At 36.7% G+C, this 11,983-nt stretch overlaps 1 protein-coding gene and 13 non-coding genes across 14 annotated transcripts in view; all 14 read left to right on the plus strand.

Moving 5' to 3' along the window:
- The window catches only part of LOC121838636 (NLR family CARD domain-containing protein 3-like), a 733,752-nt gene that overhangs the window by 590,843 nt on the left and 130,926 nt on the right, over nucleotides 1-11,983 (plus strand). The window lies entirely within an intron of this gene.
- On the plus strand, nucleotides 483-554 carry trnaa-ugc. Its single transcript has one exon. It is a non-coding gene; the product is annotated as a tRNA-Ala (tRNA).
- trnaa-ugc lies at nucleotides 1,407-1,478 on the plus strand. The gene has a single exon. It is a non-coding gene; the product is annotated as a tRNA-Ala (tRNA).
- Nucleotides 2,329-2,400, plus strand: trnaa-ugc. Its single transcript has one exon. It is a non-coding gene; the product is annotated as a tRNA-Ala (tRNA).
- On the plus strand, nucleotides 3,250-3,321 carry trnaa-ugc. The gene has a single exon. It is a non-coding gene; the product is annotated as a tRNA-Ala (tRNA).
- trnaa-ugc lies at nucleotides 4,174-4,245 on the plus strand. The gene has a single exon. It is a non-coding gene; the product is annotated as a tRNA-Ala (tRNA).
- trnaa-ugc lies at nucleotides 5,094-5,165 on the plus strand. Its single transcript has one exon. It is a non-coding gene; the product is annotated as a tRNA-Ala (tRNA).
- trnaa-ugc lies at nucleotides 6,018-6,089 on the plus strand. Its single transcript has one exon. It is a non-coding gene; the product is annotated as a tRNA-Ala (tRNA).
- trnaa-ugc lies at nucleotides 6,940-7,011 on the plus strand. The gene has a single exon. It is a non-coding gene; the product is annotated as a tRNA-Ala (tRNA).
- Nucleotides 7,860-7,931, plus strand: trnaa-ugc. The gene has a single exon. It is a non-coding gene; the product is annotated as a tRNA-Ala (tRNA).
- Nucleotides 8,784-8,855, plus strand: trnaa-ugc. Its single transcript has one exon. It is a non-coding gene; the product is annotated as a tRNA-Ala (tRNA).
- trnaa-ugc lies at nucleotides 9,703-9,774 on the plus strand. Its single transcript has one exon. It is a non-coding gene; the product is annotated as a tRNA-Ala (tRNA).
- Nucleotides 10,626-10,697, plus strand: trnaa-ugc. Its single transcript has one exon. It is a non-coding gene; the product is annotated as a tRNA-Ala (tRNA).
- On the plus strand, nucleotides 11,548-11,619 carry trnaa-ugc. The gene has a single exon. It is a non-coding gene; the product is annotated as a tRNA-Ala (tRNA).

Raw genomic sequence — 11,983 nt, forward strand, 5'->3', positions numbered from 1 at the left:
AAAATTAACCTGAATTAGGGCCAGACTAGTTACCATCATTTTCTCACATTGCAATTGAAGGTTTTTTCTATTGTCTCTTTTTGGTCAATTTAGATTGTTAATGTAGATTGTATAGAATTATTTATTTTTATGTTATGGTTAAAAATGTTAATATTTTACTGTGACTTGTCGTAGGCTCCTAAGTGGACCATAAGGTTAAAAACCAAACCAAATTAAGAAAACTAAAATGAAAAACAAAAAAATACAATTAAAAACTAAGTTGCTCCGCCAGAGTGTCTCTTTTGGGTCACTTTTGCTGGTCCCAAGCCCAGATTTGTTTGTTCCATGTGTAACTCTGTGTTGTTGTTTGTGTTGCACTGCTTTGCTTTATCTTGGCCAGGTCGCAGTGGTGTATGAGAACTTGTCCTTAACTGGCTTACCTGGTTAAATAAAAGTGACATTTAAAAAAAAAAAAAAAGCAACATTTTTTTCTTTCCCAGAAAGGGGATGTAGCTCAGTGGTAGAGCGCATGCTTTGCATGTATGAGGTCCTGGGTTCAATCCCCAGCTTCTCCATGTTTTTTTGCAAAGACCCAACTTCTACTTTCCAGAATGTTGAAATTCTAAGCAGGAAACAGAGATGTGCAAAATCATTTGGTCTTGTAATCTGAAGAATATGCGTTCAATCCCTGTTAGTACATTTATAGAACAGAAGTGGCATGGTTGCCAACTTTTATGTCATAATTTTCAAAAACTGAAGTTCATGTTTTCGATCCCTGTCCGTACCTGTTTTAAGAATTGCTGCTATCATTTCATTGTAGTTTCAATGGAGTGGTGTATATAAAAAGTACATTGTATTAATAGTTCACCCCCTCCGCTTCCAGACTGTATATGAATGTGGGAAGCTGCCGCTGGCTGATCCCGCCCTGGCTTACATAAAACATTAAAAAATTAACCTGAATTAGGGCCAGACTAGTTACCATCATTTTCTCACATTGCAATTGAAGGTTTTTTCTATTGTCTCTCTTTTTGGTCCATTTAGATTGTTAATGTAGATTGTATAGAATTATTTATTTTTATGTTATGGTTAAAAATGTTAATATTTTACTGTGACTTGTCGTAGGCTCCTAAGTGGACCATAAGGTTAAAAACCAAACCAAATTAAGAAAACTAAACTGAAAAACAAAAAAATACAATTAAAAACTAAGTTGCTCCGCCAGAGTGTCTCTTTTGGGTCACTTTTGCTGGTCCCAAGCCCAGATTTGTTTGTTCCATGTGTAACTCTGTGTTGTTGTTTGTGTTGCACTGCTTTGCTTTATCTTGGCCAGGTCGCAGTGGTGTATGAGAACTTGTCCTTAACTGGCTTACCTGGTTAAATAAAAGTGACATTTAAAAAAAAAAAAGCAACATTTTTTTCTTTCCCAGAAAGGGGATGTAGCTCAGTGGTAGAGCGCATGCTTTGCATGTATGAGGTCCTGGGTTCAATCCCCAGCTTCTCCATGTTTTTTTGCAAAGACCCAACTTCTACTTTCCAGAATGTTGAAATTCTAAGCAGGAAACAGAGATGTGCAAAATCATTTGGTCTTGTAATCTGAAGAATATGCGTTCAATCCCTGTTAGTACATTTATAGAACAGAAGTGGCATGGTTGCCAACTTTTATGTCATAATTTTCAAAAACTGAAGTTCATGTTTTCGATCCCTGTCCGTACCTGTTTTAAGAATTGCTGCTATCATTTCATTGTAGTTTCAATGGAGTGGTGTATATAAAAAGTACATTGTATTAATAGTTCACCCCTCCGCTTCCAGACTGTATATGAATGTGGGAAGCTGCCGCTGGCTGATCCCGCCCTGGCTTACATAAAACATTAAAAAATTAACCTGAATTAGGGCCAGACTAGTTACCATCATTTTCTCACATTGCAATTGAAGGTTTTTTCTATTGTCTCTTTTTGGTCAATTTAGATTGTTAATGTAGATTGTATAGAATTATTTATTTTTATGTTATGGTTAAAAATGTTAATATTTTACTGTGACTTGTCGTAGGCTCCTAAGTGGACCATAAGGTTAAAAACCAAACCAAATTAAGAAAACTAAACTGAAAAACAAAAAAATACAATTAAAAACTAAGTTGCTCCGCCAGAGTGTCTCTTTTGGGTCACTTTTGCTGGTCCCAAGCCCAGATTTGTTTGTTCCATGTGTAACTCTGTGTTGTTGTTTGTGTTGCACTGCTTTGCTTTATCTTGGCCAGGTCGCAGTGGTGTATGAGAACTTGTCCTTAACTGGCTTACCTGGTTAAATAAAAGTGACATTTAAAAAAAAAAAAAGCAACATTTTTTTCTTTCCCAGAAAGGGGATGTAGCTCAGTGGTAGAGCGCATGCTTTGCATGTATGAGGTCCTGGGTTCAATCCCCAGCTTCTCCATGTTTTTTTGCAAAGACCCAACTTCTACTTTCCAGAATGTTGAAATTCTAAGCAGGAAACAGAGATGTGCAAAATCATTTGGTCTTGTAATCTGAAGAATATGCGTTCAATCCCTGTTAGTACATTTATAGAACAGAAGTGGCATGGTTGCCAACTTTTATGTCATAATTTTCAAAAACTGAAGTTCATGTTTTCGATCCCTGTCCGTACCTGTTTTAAGAATTGCTGCTATCATTTCATTGTAGTTTCAATGGAGTGGTGTATATAAAAAGTACATTGTATTAATAGTTCACCCCTCCGCTTCCAGACTGTATATGAATGTGGGAAGCTGCCGCTGGCTGATCCCGCCCTGGCTTACATAAAACATTAAAAAAAATTAACCTGAATTAGGGCCAGACTAGTTACCATCATTTTCTCACATTGCAATTGAAGGTTTTTCTATTGTCTCTTTTTGGTCCATTTAGATTGTTAATGTAGATTGTATAGAATTATTTATTTTTATGTTATGGTTAAAAATGTTAATATTTTACTGTGACTTGTCGTAGGCTCCTAAGTGGACCATAAGGTTAAAAACCAAACCAAATTAAGAAAACTAAACTGAAAAACAAAAAAATACAATTAAAAACTAAGTTGCTCCGCCAGAGTGTCTCTTTTGGGTCACTTTTGCTGGTCCCAAGCCCAGATTTGTTTGTTCCATGTGTAACTCTGTGTTGTTGTTTGTGTTGCACTGCTTTGCTTTATCTTGGCCAGGTCGCAGTGGTGTATGAGAACTTGTCCTTAACTGGCTTACCTGGTTAAATAAAAGTGACATTTAAAAAAAATAAGCAACATTTTTTTCTTTCCCAGAAAGGGGATGTAGCTCAGTGGTAGAGCGCATGCTTTGCATGTATGAGGTCCTGGGTTCAATCCCCAGCTTCTCCATGTTTTTTTGCAAAGACCCAACTTCTACTTTCCAGAATGTTGAAATTCTAAGCAGGAAACAGAGATGTGCAAAATCATTTGGTCTTGTAATCTGAAGAATATGCGTTCAATCCCTGTTAGTACATTTATAGAACAGAAGTGGCATGGTTGCCAACTTTTATGTCATAATTTTCAAAAACTGAAGTTCATGTTTTCGATCCCTGTCCGTACCTGTTTTAAGAATTGCTGCTATCATTTCATTGTAGTTTCAATGGAGTGGTGTATTTAAAAAGTACATTGTATTAATAGTTCACCCCTCCGCTTCCAGACTGTATATGAATGTGGGAAGCCGCCGCTGGCTGATCCCGCCCTGGCTTACATAAAAATAAAAATAAATTAACCTGAATTAGGGCCAGACTAGTTACCATCATTTTCTCACATTGCAATTGAAGGTTTTTTCTATTGTCTCTTTTTGGTCAATTTAGATTGTTAATGTAGATTGTATAGAATTATTTATTTTTATGTTATGGTTAAAAATGTTAATATTTTACTGTGACTTGTCGTAGGCTCCTAAGTGGACCATAAGGTTAAAAACCAAACCAAATTAAGAAAACTAAAATGAAAAACAAAAAAATACAATTAAAAACTAAGTTGCTCCGCCAGAGTGTCTCTTTTGGGTCACTTTTGCTGGTCCCAAGCCCAGATTTGTTTGTTCCATGTGTAACTCTGTGTTGTTGTTTGTGTTGCACTGCTTTGCTTTATCTTGGCCAGGTCGCAGTGGTGTATGAGAACTTGTCCTTAACTGGCTTACCTGGTTAAATAAAAGTGACATTAAAAAAAAAAAATAAGCAACATTTTTTTCTTTCCCAGAAAGGGGATGTAGCTCAGTGGTAGAGCGCATGCTTTGCATGTATGAGGTCCTGGGTTCAATCCCCAGCTTCTCCATGTTTTTTTGCAAAGACCCAACTTCTACTTTCCAGAATGTTGAAATTCTAAGCAGGAAACAGAGATGTGCAAAATCATTGGTCTTGTAATCTGAAGAATATGCGTTCAATCCCTGTTAGTACATTTATAGAACAGAAGTGGCATGGTTGCCAACTTTTATGTCATAATTTTCAAAAACTGAAGTTCATGTTTTCGATCCCTGTCCGTACCTGTTTTAAGAATTGCTGCTATCATTTCATTGTAGTTTCAATGGAGTGGTGTATTATAAAAAGTACATTGTATTAATAGTTCACCCCTCCGCTTCCAGACTGTATATGAATGTGGGAAGCTGCCGCTGGCTGATCCCGCCCTGGCTTACATAAAACATTAAAAAAAATTAACCTGAATTAGGGCCAGACTAGTTACCATCATTTTCTCACATTGCAATTGAAGTTTTTTCTATTGTCTCTTTTTGGTCCATTTAGATTGTTAATGTAGATTGTATAGAATTATTTATTTTTATGTTATGGTTAAAAATGTTAATGTTTTACTGTGACTTGTCGTAGGCTCCTAAGTGGACCATAAGGTTAAAAACCAAACCAAATTAAGAAAACTAAACTGAAAAACAAAAAAATACAATTAAAAACTAAGTTGCTCCGCCAGAGTGTCTCTTTTGGGTCACTTTTGCTGGTCCCAAGCCCAGATTTGTTTGTTCCATGTGTAACTCTGTGTTGTTGTTTGTGTTGCACTGCTTTGCTTTATCTTGGCCAGGTCGCAGTGGTGTATGAGAACTTGTCCTTAACTGGCTTACCTGGTTAAATAAAAGTGACATTTAAAAAAATAAGCAACATTTTTTTCTTTCCCAGAAAGGGGATGTAGCTCAGTGGTAGAGCGCATGCTTTGCATGTATGAGGTCCTGGGTTCAATCCCCAGCTTCTCCATGTTTTTTTGCAAAGACCCAACTTCTACTTTCCAGAATGTTGAAATTCTAAGCAGGAAACAGAGATGTGCAAAATCATTTGGTCTTGTAATCTGAAGAATATGCGTTCAATCCCTGTTAGTACATTTATAGAACAGAAGTGGCATGGTTGCCAACTTTTATGTCATAATTTTCAAAAACTGAAGTTCATGTTTTCGATCCCTGTCCGTACCTGTTTTAAGAATTGCTGCTATCATTTCATTGTAGTTTCAATGGAGTGGTGTATATAAAAAGTACATTGTATTAATAGTTCACCCCTCCGCTTCCAGACTGTATATGAATGTGGGAAGCCGCCGCTGGCTGATCCCGCCCTGGCTTACATAAAAATAAAAATAAATTAACCTGAATTAGGGCCAGACTAGTTACCATCATTTTCTTACATTGCAATTGAAGGTTTTTTCTATTGTCTCTTTTTGTCCATTTAGATTGTTAATGTAGATTATATAGAATTATTTATTTTTATGTTATGGTTAAAAATGTTAATGTTTTACTGTGACTTGTCGTAGGCTCCTAAGTGGACCATAAGGTTAAAAACCAAACCAAATTAAGAAAACTAAACTGAAAAACAAAAAAATACAATTAAAAACTAAGTTGCTCCGCCAGAGTGTCTCTTTTGGGTCACTTTTGCTGGTCCCAAGCCCGGATTTGTTTGTTCCATGTGTAACTCTGTGTTGTTGTTTGTGTTGCACTGCTTTGCTTTATCTTGGCCAGGTCGCAGTGGTGTATGAGAACTTGTCCTTAACTGGCTTACCTGGTTAAATAAAAGTGACATTTAAAAAAAAAAAAAAAGCAACATTTTTTTCTTTCCCAGAAAGGGGATGTAGCTCAGTGGTAGAGCGCATGCTTTGCATGTATGAGGTCCTGGGTTCAATCCCCAGCTTCTCCATGTTTTTTTGCAAAGACCCAACTTCTACTTTCCAGAATGTTGAAATTCTAAGCAGGAAACAGAGATGTGCAAAATCATTTGGTCTTGTAATCTGAAGAATATGCGTTCAATCCCTGTTAGTACATTTATAGAACAGAAGTGGCATGGTTGCCAACTTTTATGTCATAATTTTCAAAAACTGAAGTTCATGTTTTCGATCCCTGTCCGTACCTGTTTTAAGAATTGCTGCTATCATTTTATTGTAGTTTCAATGGAGTGGTGTATATAAAAAGTACATTGAATTAATAGTTCACCCCTCCGCTTCCAGACTGTATATGAATGTGGGAAGCTGCCGCTGGCTGATCCCGCCCTGGCTTACATAAAACATTAAAAAAATTAACCTGAATTAGGGCCAGACTAGTTCCCATCATTTTCTCACATTGCAATTGAAAGTTTTTTCTATTGTCTCTTTTTGGTCCATTTAGATTGTTAATGTAGATTGTATAGAATTATTTATTGTTATGTTACGGTTAAAAATGTTAATGTTTTACTGTGACTTGTCGTAGGCTCCTAAGTGGACCATAAGGTTAAAAACCAAACCAAATTAAGAAAACTAAACTGAAAAACAAAAAAATACAATTAAAAACTAAGTTGCTCCGCCAGAGTGTCTCTTTTGGGTCACTTTTGCTGGTCCCAAGCCCAGATTTGTTTGTTCCATGTGTAACTCTGTGTTGTTGTTTGTGTTGCACTGCTTTGCTTTATCTTGGCCAGGTCGCAGTGGTGTATGAGAACTTGTCCTTAACTGGCTTACCTGGTTAAATAAAAGTGACATTTAAAAAAAAAAAAGCAACATTTTTTTCTTTCCCAGAAAGGGGATGTAGCTCAGTGGTAGAGCGCATGCTTTGCATGTATGAGGTCCTGGGTTCAATCCCCAGCTTCTCCATGTTTTTTTGCAAAGACCCAACTTCTACTTTCCAGAATGTTGAAATTCTAAGCAGGAAACAGAGATGTGCAAAATCATTTGGTCTTGTAATCTGAAGAATATGCTTTCAATCCCTGTTAGTACATTTATAGAACAGAAGTGGCATGGTTGCCAACTTTTATGTCATAATTTTCAAAAACTGAAGTTCATGTTTTCGATCCCTGTCCGTACCTGTTTTAAGAATTGCTGCTATCATTTCATTGTAGTTTCAATGGAGTGGTGTATATAAAAAGTACATTGAATTAATAGTTCCCCTCCGCTTCCAGACTGTATATGAATGTGGGAAGCTGCCGCTGGCTGATCCCGCCCTGGCTTACATAAAACATTTAAAAAAATTAACCTGAATTAGGGCCAGACTAGTTACCATCATTTTCTCACATTGCAATTGAAGGTTTTTTCTATTGTCTCTTTTTGGTCCATTTAGATTGTTAATGTAGATTGTATAGAATTATTTATTTTTATGTTATGGTTAAAAATGTTAATGTTTTACTGTGACTTGTCGTAGGCTCCTAAGTGGACCATAAGGTTAAAAACCAAACCAAATTAAGAAAACTAAACTGAAAAACAAAAAAATACAATTAAAAACTAAGTTGCTCCGCCAGAGTGTCTCTTTTGGGTCACTTTTGCTGGTCCCAAGCCCAGATTTGTTTGTTCCATGTGTAACTCTGTGTTGTTGTTTGTGTTGCACTGCTTTGCTTTATCTTGGCCAGGTCGCAGTGGTGTATGAGAACTTGTCCTTAACTGGCTTACCTGGTTAAATAAAAGTGACATTTAAAAAAAATAAGCAACATTTTTTTCTTTCCCAGAAAGGGGATGTAGCTCAGTGGTAGAGCGCATGCTTTGCATGTATGAGGTCCTGGGTTCAATCCCCAGCTTCTCCATGTTTTTTTGCAAAGACCCAACTTCTACTTTCCAGAATGTTGAAATTCTAAGCAGGAAACAGAGATGTGCAAAATCATTTGGTCTTGTAATCTGAAGAATATGCGTTCAATCCCTGTTAGTACATTTATAGAACAGAAGTGGCATGGTTGCCAACTTTTATGTCATAATTTTCAAAAACTGAAGTTCATGTTTTCGATCCCTGTCCGTACCTGTTTTAAGAATTGCTGCTATCATTTCATTGTAGTTTCAATGGAGTGGTGTATATAAAAAGTACATTGAATTAATAGTTCACCCCTCCGCTTCCAGACTGTATATGAATGTGGGAAGCTGCCGCTGGCTGATCCCGCCCTGGCTTACATAAAACATTTAAAAAATTAACCTGAATTAGGGCCAGACTAGTTACCATCATTTTCTCACATTGCAATTGAAGGTTTTTTCTATTGTCTCTTTTTGGTCCATTTAGATTGTTAATGTAGATTGTATAGAATTATTTATTTTTATGTTACGGTTAAAAATGTTAATGTTTTACTGTGACTTGTCGTAGGCTCCTAAGTGGACCATAAGGTTAAAAACCAAACCAAATTAAGAAAACTAAACTGAAAAACAAAAAAATACAATTAAAAACTAAGTTGCTCCGCCAGAGTGTCTCTTTTGGGTCACTTTTGCTGGTCCCAAGCCCAGATTTGTTTGTTCCATGTGTAACTCTGTGTTGTTGTTTGTGTTGCACTGCTTTGCTTTATCTTGGCCAGGTCGCAGTGGTGTATGAGAACTTGTCCTTAACTGGCTTACCTGGTTAAATAAAAGTGACATTTAAAAAAAAAAATAAGCAACATTTTTTTCTTTCCCAGAAAGGGGATGTAGCTCAGTGGTAGAGCGCATGCTTTGCATGTATGAGGTCCTGGGTTCAATCCCCAGCTTCTCCATGTTTTTGCAAAGACCCAACTTCTACTTTCCAGAATGTTGAAATTCTAAGCAGGAAACAGAGATGTGCAAAATCATTTGGTCTTGTAATCTGAAGAATATGCTTTCAATCCCTGTTAGTACATTTATAGAACAGAAGTGGCATGGTTGCCAACTTTTATGTCATAATTTTCAAAAACTGAAGTTCATGTTTTCGATCCCTGTCCGTACCTGTTTTAAGAATTGCTGCTATCATTTCATTGTAGTTTCAATGGAGTGGTGTATATAAAAAGTACATTGAATTAATAGTTCACCCCTCCGCTTCCAGACTGTATATGAATGTGGGAAGCTGCCGCTGGCTGATCCCGCCCTGGCTTACATAAAACATTAAAAAAAATTAACCTGAATTAGGGCCAGACTAGTTACCATCATTTTCTCACATTGCAATTGAAGTTTTTCTATTGTCTCTTTTTGGTCCATTTAGATTGTTAATGTAGATTGTATAGAATTATTTATTTTTATGTTATGGTTAAAAATGTTAATATTTTACTGTGACTTGTCGTAGGCTCCTAAGTGGACCATAAGGTTAAAAACCAAACCAAATTAAGAAAACTAAACTGAAAAACAAAAAAATACAATTAAAAACTAAGTTGCTCCGCCAGAGTGTCTCTTTTGGGTCACTTTTGCTGGTCCCAAGCCCAGATTTGTTTGTTCCATGTGTAACTCTGTGTTGTTGTTTGTGTTGCACTGCTTTGCTTTATCTTGGCCAGGTCGCAGTGGTGTATGAGAACTTGTCCTTAACTGGCTTACCTGGTTAAATAAAAGTGACATTTAAAAAAAAATAAGCAACATTTTTTTCTTTCCCAGAAAGGGGATGTAGCTCAGTGGTAGAGCGCATGCTTTGCATGTATGAGGTCCTGGGTTCAATCCCCAGCTTCTCCATGTTTTTTTGCAAAGACCCAACTTCTACTTTCCAGAATGTTGAAATTCTAAGCAGGAAACAGAGATGTGCAAAATCATTTGGTCTTGTAATCTGAAGAATATGCGTTCAATCCCTGTTAGTACATTTATAGAACAGAAGTGGCATGGTTGCCAACTTTTATGTCATAATTTTCAAAAACTGAAGTTCATGTTTTCGATCCCTGTCCGTACCTGTTTTAAGAATTGCTGCTATCATTTCATTGTAGTTTCAATGGAGTGGTGTATATAAAAAGTACATTGAATTAATAGTTCACCCCTCCGCTTCCAGACTGTATATGAATGTGGGAAGCTGCCGCTGGCTGATCCCGCCCTGGCTTACATAAAACATTTAAAAAAAATTAACCTGAATTAGGGCCAGACTAGTTACCATCATTTTCTCACATTGCAATTGAAGGTTTTTTCTATTGTCTCTTTTTGGTCAATTTAGATTGTTAATGTAGATTGTATAGAATTATTTATTTTTATGTTATGGTTAAAAATGTTAATATTTTACTGTGACTTGTCGTAGGCTCCTAAGTGGACCATAAGGTTAAAAACCAAACCAAATTAAGAAAACTAAACTGAAAAACAAAAAAATACAATTAAAAACTAAGTTGCTCCGCCAGAGTGTCTCTTTTGGGTCACTTTTGCTGGTCCCAAGCCCAGATTTGTTTGTTCCATGTGTAACTCTGTGTTGTTGTTTGTGTTGCACTGCTTTGCTTTATCTTGGCCAGGTCGCAGTGGTGTATGAGAACTTGTCCTTAACTGGCTTACCTGGTTAAATAAAAGTGACATTTAAAAAAAAAAAGCAACATTTTTTTCTTTCCCAGAAAGGGGATGTAGCTCAGTGGTAGAGCGCATGCTTTGCATGTATGAGGTCCTGGGTTCAATCCCCAGCTTCTCCATGTTTTTTTGCAAAGACCCAACTTCTACTTTCCAGAATGTTGAAATTCTAAGCAGGAAACAGAGATGTGCAAAATCATTTGGTCTTGTAATCTGAAGAATATGCGTTCAATCCCTGTTAGTACATTTATAGAACAGAAGTGGCATGGTTGCCAACTTTTATGTCATAATTTTCAAAAACTGAAGTTCATGTTTTCGATCCCTGTCCGTACCTGTTTTAAGAATTGCTGCTATCATTTCATTGTAGTTTCAATGGAGTGGTGTATATAAAAAGTACATTGAATTAATAGTTCACCCCTCCGCTTCCAGACTGTATATGAATGTGGGAAGCTGCCGCTGGCTGATCCCGCCCTGGCTTACATAAAACATTTAAAAAAAATTAACCTGAATTAGGGCCAGACTAGTTACCATCATTTTCTCACATTGCAATTGAAGGTTTTTTCTATTGTCTCTTTTTGGTCCATTTAGATTGTTAATGTAGATTGTATAGAATTATTTATTTTTATTTTATGGTTAAAAATGTTAATATTTTACTGTGACTTGTCGTAGGCTCCTAAGTGGACCATAAGTTAAAAACCAAACCAAATTAAGAAAACTAAACTGAAAAACAAAAAAATACAATTAAAAACTAAGTTGCTCCGCCAGAGTGTCTCTTTTGGGTCACTTTTGCTGGTCCCAAGCCCAGATTTGTTTGTTCCATGTGTAACTCTGTGTTGTTGTTTGTGTTGCACTGCTTTGCTTTATCTTGGCCAGGTCGCAGTGGTGTATGAGAACTTGTCCTTAACTGGCTTACCTGGTTAAATAAAAGTGACATTTAAAAAAAATAAGCAACATTTTTTTCTTTCCCAGAAAGGGGATGTAGCTCAGTGGTAGAGCGCATGCTTTGCATGTATGAGGTCCTGGGTTCAATCCCCAGCTTCTCCATGTTTTTGCAAAGACCAACTTCTACTTTCCAGAATGTTGAAATTCTAAGCAGGAAACAGAGATGTGCAAAATCATTTGGTCTTGTAATCTGAAGAATATGCGTTCAATCCCTGTTAGTACATTTCATGGTTGCCAACTTTTATGTCATAATTTTCAAAAACTGAAGTTCATGTTTTCGATCCCTGTCCGTACCTGTTTTAAGAATTGCTGCTATCATTTCATTGTAGTTTCAATGGAGTGGTGTATATAAAAAGTACATTGTATTAATAGTTCACCCCTCCGCTTCCAGACTGTATATGAATGTGGGAAGCTGCCGCTGGCTGATCCCGCCCTGGCTTTGCTCTGCGAGAGTATCTCTTTGGGT

The sequence above is a fragment of the Oncorhynchus tshawytscha genome, linkage group LG17, assembly GCF_018296145.1.
Source record: "Oncorhynchus tshawytscha isolate Ot180627B linkage group LG17, Otsh_v2.0, whole genome shotgun sequence".
Lineage (NCBI taxonomy): Eukaryota > Metazoa > Chordata > Actinopteri > Salmoniformes > Salmonidae > Oncorhynchus > Oncorhynchus tshawytscha.